Raw genomic sequence first — 8,480 nt, forward strand, 5'->3', positions numbered from 1 at the left:
GTGGGACATAGGTCTATGCTTCCAAAAGAAAAACACTGGTAGTCTGGATCCTAAAAATGAACTAAGGCTCGCACAGCTGGGCTTAAAACTTCTACCCTTGCGATTTCCACCAAACATCCATATTTCCTAAAAAATGCATCTTTATCCACATTCTGAAAATGAGTCGTTAATTTGTTCACCTCATTCATAATGCAATTCAGGTTCTTGATTGGTGACATCTTCTTAGCATCGCTTCTAAGGCAGTCTCCTTCAGTCAATTGTGACAGTTCAGAATTTTTCCCATACTCTATGATGGAAGATTTAGTGATGGTGGCCATTTCGTTCACAAGTCCTGCAATTCAAGATGCTTTGGGGTTAGACTTGTTTTGATGCAAAAGATATTATGGAGCATACAACCTAAGGATAGGTTCTAGTTCCTTTACGTGAGACATAGGGTAGGTTTACTACTTGGTCTCTAAAAAAAGGTCTCTTGTTGTCCTAGTGATCGCCCTCGTAAAGGCAATATGGGGGTTCAGCAGATAGTGAGATGGCACATGTACCAATTACTATCAGTCTAAACACTCAGCAAAGAGTTGGGGTTTACACAAACTTAAACCTTGACTCAAGTCATAAGGCAAGCTGCTAGTTCCCCACTTAACTTAAAGTTAAATGTGTGTGCCCTTAAAAAGATAATAATAATAAAGTTATGCATGATTATACCATGTATGACAGAATGTAAAGATGCATGCTAAAGCTTTTAAACAAAGTATCATTCATGTAAGAAAACAAAAACCAATAACACATAGCATAAACAAACAAATTACCAAGCCTAGTCCTAAGTCCCTAGTAGAGTCGCCATCCTGTCGCACGCTCGCAGCAGAGCGCGGCGTCGCGGCGAACCCTCAATTGATTTTGGGGTCTTTGTTGTTGTTTGTGTAAAGGAGTCGCCACCTAGTATTTTGGTCACTGGGAACCCTTACTGGTCTTTCAGAGATTCTAAGGCAAGGGACTGGTTGCGTAAAGGGAAGGTATTAGCACCCCTAGTACGCCCTACCTAAGGTAAGCTGCTTGGTATTTGGTTTGCTTTATAATTGCTATGGTGTTGGTGTTTTCTAATCACATCAGTTTTCCTAGGTTTGATTTAAACTAAATTTATTAAGATAGAAATCCAAGGGGATTCCATGTGCTTTAAAAGCTTATTTTTCCCTTAGTATTTCAAGAGTTTGCGACTCGTAAATCGCAAGGAGGAGGGACAAAAATCTAAGGAAATTCATGACGCTTTAAAAGCATATTTTTGCCTTAGTGTTTCATACTCTCACGGCTCGTAAACCGTGGAGTAAAAAAATTGAAATGTCCTCGATTATAATCAAGGCTTCTTTCAAGGATGTGTGGTGACTTATTATTCCTAGAAAAATATTTTGGATATTAATCACTTGGGGTTTCTTTATCCAAACATTAACAGCGAATAATAACAAGTTATTCCCAATAATAGATGACTTCCCCCCAAAAAATAAGATTTTTGTATTTTTTGGAATATTGGCCAATACCCTTTGGAGTTTTACAAACATGTTGTAAAATCCAGAAATGCAAGAGAAATAATTTTTTATTGTGTTTAAGAAATCCATGCGAAAACACATTTTCAAAACTTCAAATATTTATTTTTTATATATAAAAAAAACGTTCAAAACATGTTAGGGTATTGGCCGTATGCATGAAAACATTATATATATATATATATATATATATATATATATATATATATATATATATATATATTTGTCATCTTTGCGTTGAAAACCGGGCATTCTAAATGCGAGATTGATATATTTTTTTATAATAAAAAAAAATACAGATGATTAGTACTTAAAAGTGCATTCTCATTAAGGCTTTATACCATCGTATTGCACTAAAGTATCGTTAAATTCCCTAACTAAAGCATGTTTTATAATAACAAGTCTAATAATATAATATATCTTTAATTTATGGTAAATGCTTGTTTTGAATGCAGGTATATCTCACAATTCAAAGGATTGATTGTTGTGATTAACAATTGAAAGTGAAGAGACAAAAAGAGGACTAGGCTAAGAGAAGAGATGCTGGTTCAATTCCAAACTGGAATACTATTCGGTTATTTGATCATAACTGGAGTTGTAGAACTCGGATTTAGGTCCACTTTATATGGATGGAAAGATAAGACATAGACCTAAAACTTTCATGAAGGGTCCAAGACTCAATTCTGTCGTTTTCAAGTTCAAATATTAGCAACAACGGAGAAGTCGGAACCTGTCCTGCAGCTCAAACACTGTTCGGTTTTCAGCTCATATCTTGAGTTCTAGAAGTCCAAATGAGCTCTGGTTTTTTTTGTTGGAAAGCTGAGACAATTGCCCACATCTTTCATGGAACAAATGGCTCAAATTATGATGTTAACAATGACGTTTTGGCCAGCCAACAATATCAAAAATCTGCCCACAATATTAAGAACCAGCAGCCAACAATATCAAAAATCTGCCCACAATATCAAGAACCAGCAGCCAACAATGTCAAAAACCAGCCACCAAATCAATGGTAGCCTACCAATCAATAGTTCTGAATCTTAGCCTATAAAAGGAGGCATTTGCCATGTATTTAGTCATATTATTTTTCAGATCAAAATCATGTTCTTGTTTTCTCTCTTTATATCTTTGTAATGTTCAAGTTTTCTTTCATGTTATATTAATCTCTTGTTTATGCTTTTTCATTTCCTTTCATATACTTAGTTAACTTATATCATAATCATGTTCTTATCTTGTTTATTTATGTTTTTCTTCTTCATTATGTTTAGCTAAGTTAATTATGTCAAGGTGAAAAGGTTTTACTAATGGTGTTAGAATAGGTATAATATAAACTCAACATGGACTTTAATGTTTATATCCAAGATAAATTGTTATTAGCATGTCTTATCTTTTTAACTTACTAATTCTTAATACCTTGCTTGTTAAATGGTTAATCTAGATTTATGTTGTATAACACTTGGTACATCGAATGCTTGATCCTTCATAGTTTTCGGCCGACATCGTTGTTATGATGGGAACTTGATTTGTTGTTAACATAAGCTAGCAACATGAATGCCTGATGATATTTATAAGTATGGTGTTACTTAGACAAGATAATTAATATGATCATGTTAATACTTTATAATGAGCCATTAATGATAAATCATCCGATTAGAACCTCCTTTGTGTGTGGTTTCTAGTTGAGTAATAAAAAGAGTTTATATTATATTTATTTGAAATACCATTAGTGAATCCTCTAACCTTGACATTTGTTTTTATCATTGTTTAATCCTTACATTAATCTTCCATCTCAAAGTTCTCATTAATTTCTTCCTCTTCTTCTTTTTATTATTATTATTACTACTAATACTACTACTACTTCTTCCTCTTCTTCTTTTTATTATTATTATTACTACTAATACTACTACTACTACTACTATTAATATTATTGCTATTATTACTATTACTATTATTATTATTATTATTATTTACATTCTTGTTATATGTTATGTACGTTAAGTATGCTCTGTGTTTGATCAAGGATCCTGACATTGTTGGTCTTGCCTTGTTCATTCGCATCAAAAATCTGTTTATATTATATAATATATCTCTTTGATCTTTTTATAAAATCAGTATATAGGCTGGAAACCTGTGACCCGATCTTTTAGATCATTCTCAGGTATAACAACGCCATGTACTGAGTATTATTATTATTATTACTATTATTATTATTATTGTTGTTGTTATTGTTGTTGTTGTTGTTGCATTGTTATTTATAATTTATACAATTAACCTCTCTGTGGTTCGACCCCGGTCTTGCCGGGTTATTTATTACTTCGACACTCCTACACTTGGGAGAAGACATCAATCTTTTGGTCGTGTCAAGTTTTTGGCGCCGTTGCCGGGGAGGTAAGTATTGTATCAATTTTATATTTCTTTTATTTTCTTTTGTCTTTACTTTTATTTGTTTTTCTAATTTTGTTCTTTTTCTTTTTCTTTTCTTTTCTTTTGCACTTGCATGAGAGTTTGGACACGTACATTAAGTGGTAGACTTTCTAGGAAATCCTCATTTTCTTTAGAAAACATGGCCGAAGAAGATAACCAGTCAATTCATAATGAGAATAATGAGAATAATCATGTGAGAACACTTAGAGATCACATGAATCCAACAAGAACAAGTGCACCATCATGTATAGTTTTTCCTCCTGATGCTTCTCATTTTAATTTTAAGCCAGGTATTATTCAACTTTTACCCACTTTTCATGGCTTAGAATTAGAAAATCCACATTTGCATTTAAGAGAATTTGAAGAAGTTTGTAACACCTATAATGACTTAAATTGTAGCATGAACACCATCAGATTAAAGCTTTTTCCTTTTTCATTAAAAGATAAAGCTAAAACATGGCTACAAAATATTAGGTCAGGATCCATTCGTGCTTGGGATGAAATGCAACAACAATTTTTAAAGAAGTTTTTTCCATCTCACAGAACAAACTCTTTCAAAAGACAAATCACCACTTTCACTCAAAAACCAGGAGAAACATTTTACAAGTGTTGGGATAGATATAAAGACTTGCTTAATACCTGTCCTCATCATGGTTTTGAAACATGGAGATTGGTCTCACAATTTTATGAAGGGTTAACACCTAAAGATAGACAAATGGTGGAATTGATGTGCAATGGAACTTTTGAAGATAAAGACCCTGATGAAGCAATGGAGTACCTAGACTTGCTAGCTGAAAATGCTCAAAATTGGGACACCACAGGTACGTGTGAGACACCAGGTAAAACTCAACCTCATACATCTAATGGAGGCATGTACAAACTTAGGGAAGATCATGACCTCCAAGCCAAATTCGCATATTTAGCTAGAAAAGTTGAGGCACTAGAATTAAAAAAGAGTGGTCAAATAAAATCTGTTCAAGAAATTGTGTGTCAAATTTGTGAAACTAATGAACACTCAACCAATGATTGTCCAACTTTGCCTTCTTTTAAGGAATGTCTCCATGAACAAGCCAATGCTTTAAATAGTTTCCAAAGGCCAAGTCATAACCCATACTCGCAAACGTACAACCCTGGTTGGAGAAATCACCCAAATTTCAGTTGGAAGAGTAGTAACAATAATGCACAAACTTCACAGCCACCATTTCAAGCACAACATAATTTTCAAAATTCTCATGGATATGCACCTCCTTATATTCCCCCTCCTAGAAGAAATCTTGAGGAAACACTGCATGCATTCATTGAAAAGCAAGAGACAATCAACTCTCAAAATGCTCAAACCATGGCAGATCTAAAAGATACTCTTGAAAAGTTCACATCTGCTCTTAGTTTTCAGGAGAAAGGTAAGTTTTCATCTCAACCCCAGCAAAATCCCAAAGGGCAATACAATTCAAGTGCAAGTGGTTCCGGAAGCCAACATATGGATCAAGTCAAATCAGTCACAACTCTCCGCAGTGGTAAGGTTATTGAAAAACCCGTTCTTGAACCTTGTGAGAAAGAAGATGAGTTAGTCTCTGAGGGTAAGGAAAGGGTTGAACCTGAACACTGCAAGGAGGAGACTGATTCCCCACCAGCACTTCCATTTCCTCATGCCATGACCAAATAAAGGAAAGTCAATCACAATTCTGAAATCTTTGAAACTTTCAAACAGGTAAGGATCAATATACCTTTGTTAGATGCTATTAAACAAGTACCGTCTTATGCTAAATTTTTGAAAGATCTGTGCACTGTGAAGAGAAAACTGAATGTGAAAAAGAAAGCCTTTTTAGCCGAACAAGTAAGTGTCATTCTTCAGAATGATAATGCTTTGAAATATAAAGACCCTGGTTGTCCTACAATTTCTTGCTTTATTGGAGAACATAAAATTGATAGAGCTTTACTTGATCTTGGAGCTAGTGTGAATTTACTTCCATATTCGGTTTTTCAAAGTCTCAATCTAGGTGAGTTAAAACCTACTTCTGTAACTCTTTTACTTGCTGATAGATCTGTAAAAGTGCCTAGAGGAATTGTTGAAGATGTGTTAGTACAAGTTGATAAATTCATCTTTCCTGTGGATTTTATTGTCTTGGATACACAACCTGTTGAAGCATGCAATTCAATTCTTGTTATTTTAGGACGTCCATTTCTTGCAACTTCTAATGCATTGATTAATTGTAGGAATGGAGTGATGAAGTTATCTTTTGGAAACATGACATTGGAGATGAATGTTTTTAACATTTGCAAGCAACCTGGAGATGATAATGATTTACAGGAAGTAGATTTTATTGAAAAATTAATTTGTGATCAATTTGTAAATACTTCCAGTGAAACTGAGTTTAATGAATCTGATGATTTGCAAATGGTTTATTATCAGGAAGAATCAAAGGCAAATAGTTGGAGACCAAAAATTGAGGAATTGCCACCACGATCAATTGAGTCCATACCTTCAAGTGTTCAACCACCAAAACCCGATTTGAAACCATTACCATTTAATCTCAAATACTCATTTTTGGGAGAAAATGAAACTTTTCCGGTAATAATTTCTTCCAAACTTAATGTTCATCAAGAAGGTAAGCTATTACAAACTCTGAAAATGCACAAAAATGCATTAGGATGGACCATAGCTGACATAAAAGGAATTAGTCCTTTGATTTGCACACACAAGATTTATTTAGAGGAAAATGCTAAACCCTCTAGAGAAATGCAACGAAGGCTTAATCCTAATATGAAAGAAGTAGTGAGAAATGAAGTCATTAAGCTTCTAGATAATGGAATCATTTATCCTATTTCTGACAGCAAATGGGTAAGTCCTACCCAAGTTGTACCTAAAAAGTCTGGAGTTACTGTGATAACAAATGAGAAGAATGAGTTAATTCCAACTAGGACTATTACTGGTTGGCGCATGTGCATTGACTATAGAAAACTTAATTCAATGACTAGAAAAGATCATTTTCCTTTACCTTTCATGGATCAAATTCTAGAAAGAGTTGCAGGTCATGAATTTTATTGTTTTCTAGATGGTTATTCGGGTTACAACCAAATTGAAATTGCATTTGAAGATCAAGAGAAAACTACTTTCACATGTCCATTTGGTACATTTGCATACCGAAGGATGCCTTTTGGATTATGTAATGCACCAGCCACGTTTCAAAGATGCATGCTTAGCATATTCAGTGATATGGTTGAACGTTTTCTTGAGATTTTTATGGATGATTTTTCTGTTTTTGGTGATTCATTCGATGATTGTTTAACTAACTTGGAAAAGGTTTTGAACAGGTGTGAAGAGAAGAATCTTGTGCTAAATTGGGAAAAATGTCATTTTATGGTAACAAACGGCATTGTACTTGGTCACATTGTTTCATCAATAGGAATTGAGGTTGACAAATCTAAAATTGAGTTAATTGCTAACTTGCCAACACCAAAATCTGTTAAAAACGTTAGATCATTCTTAGGACATGCTGGTTTTTATAGAAGGTTCATCAAAGATTTTAGTGTAATATCTAAGCCATTGTGTAACCTTCTAACAAAGGATAATGTTTTTGAATGGACTGAACATTGTGAAGAAGCCTTTGTTAAACTTAAAAACTTGCTTACTTCTGCTCCTGTCATTCAACCTCCTGATTGGTCATTACCTTTTGAAATAATGTGTGATGCTAGTGATTATGCCGTGGGTGCTGTTTTAGGACAAAGAAAAGATAAGAAACCCTATGTCATTTACTATGCAAGTAAAACTTTAAATAGTGCTCAAATGAATTACACCACCACTAAAAAGGAATTACTTGCAGTAGTATTTGCATGTGAAAAATTCAGATCTTATCTTGTTGGCTCACCTGTTATTGTGTTTAGCGATCATGCAGCGTTGAAATATCTTCTTTCTAAGAAGGATTCTAAGGCTAGATTGGTGCGGTGGATTTTGTTACTTCAAGAATTCGATATCACAATCAAGGATAAGAAAGGCACCGAAAATGTTGTCGCGGATCATTTGTCAAGATTGACAACTGATTCAAATTCTGACATCACACCAATCAATGACTACTTTCCTGATGAATCTTTACTTTCTGTCTCTACGATGCCTTGGTTTGCTAATATAGTTAATTTTCTTGTTTCAGGACATTTGCCAGCTCATTGGAGTACCCAAGACAAAAGAAAGTTCTTGAACGAAGTGAAGAACTTTTATTGGGATGACCCTTACTTGTTCAAATATTGTCCTGATCAAATATTTCGAAGATGCATTCCCGACAATGAGGTAAGTAGTGTCATTAAATTTTGTCATTCTGAGGCATGTGGGGGTCATTTCTCATCAAGAAAGACAACTGCAAAAATCTTACAATGTGGATTTTATTGGCCCACCATGTTCAAAGACACGCATGCATTCTGCAAAACTTGTGAAAATTGTCAAAAGCTAGGATATATTTCAAGACGTCACATGATGCCTTTAAATACTATTCTTGTCATTGAAATCTTTGACTGTTGGGGTATAGATTTTAT

At 34.2% G+C, this 8,480-nt stretch overlaps 1 pseudogene; it reads right to left on the reverse strand.

Annotated features, from left to right (window-relative positions):
- Positions 1–4,502: 4,502 nt before the first annotated feature.
- Positions 4,503–4,613, reverse strand: LOC112327374 (small nucleolar RNA R71; annotated as a pseudogene).
- Positions 4,614–8,480: the final 3,867 nt, after the last annotated feature.

This window comes from Populus trichocarpa, chromosome 4 (genome assembly GCF_000002775.5).
Source record: "Populus trichocarpa isolate Nisqually-1 chromosome 4, P.trichocarpa_v4.1, whole genome shotgun sequence".
Lineage (NCBI taxonomy): Eukaryota > Viridiplantae > Streptophyta > Magnoliopsida > Malpighiales > Salicaceae > Populus > Populus trichocarpa.